The 439-nt window shown below is 42.8% G+C and overlaps 1 pseudogene; it reads right to left on the bottom strand.

The window, feature by feature from the left end:
- Positions 1–92: 92 nt before the first annotated feature.
- LOC120599915 (uncharacterized) lies at positions 93–211 on the bottom strand (annotated as a pseudogene).
- Between the last annotated feature and the right edge of the window lie 228 nt (positions 212–439).

Genomic DNA, 439 nt, shown 5'->3' with positions numbered 1-439 from the left:
TTTTTTTTTTTTTAGGCGAGGCAACCCTTGGTTGACCTCACAGATTGCAAGGACCTTGTCAGCTTACAATCTCTTATTTTTAAAATTTTTTACGCCTACAGTACCTGGTCTTCCTAGGTGGTCTCCCATCCAAGTACTAACCAGGCCTGACCCTGCTTAGCTTCTGAGATCAGATGGGATCGGGCTTGTTCAGGGTGGCATGGCCGTAGTCCCTCGTGCGCTATTCATGGGAATGCAAACTGGAGTGGCCACCATGGTAAACAGTACAGAGGCGTCTCAAAAAATTTAAAATAGAACTAGCTTAAGACCCAGCAATTCTGCTTCTGGATATTTATCTAAAGGAAAAGAAATCAGTTTCAAAGAGCTATCTGCCACCCATGTTCATTAGAGCATGATTTATAATAGCCAAGACGTGGAAAAGACCTAAGTGTCCATTAAA

Source organism: Pteropus medius, unplaced genomic scaffold, assembly GCF_902729225.1.
Source record: "Pteropus medius unplaced genomic scaffold, Ma_sr-lr_union100, whole genome shotgun sequence".
Classification (NCBI taxonomy): Eukaryota; Metazoa; Chordata; class Mammalia; order Chiroptera; family Pteropodidae; genus Pteropus; species Pteropus medius.
This window is presented reverse-complemented; position numbering and strand designations above follow the sequence as displayed.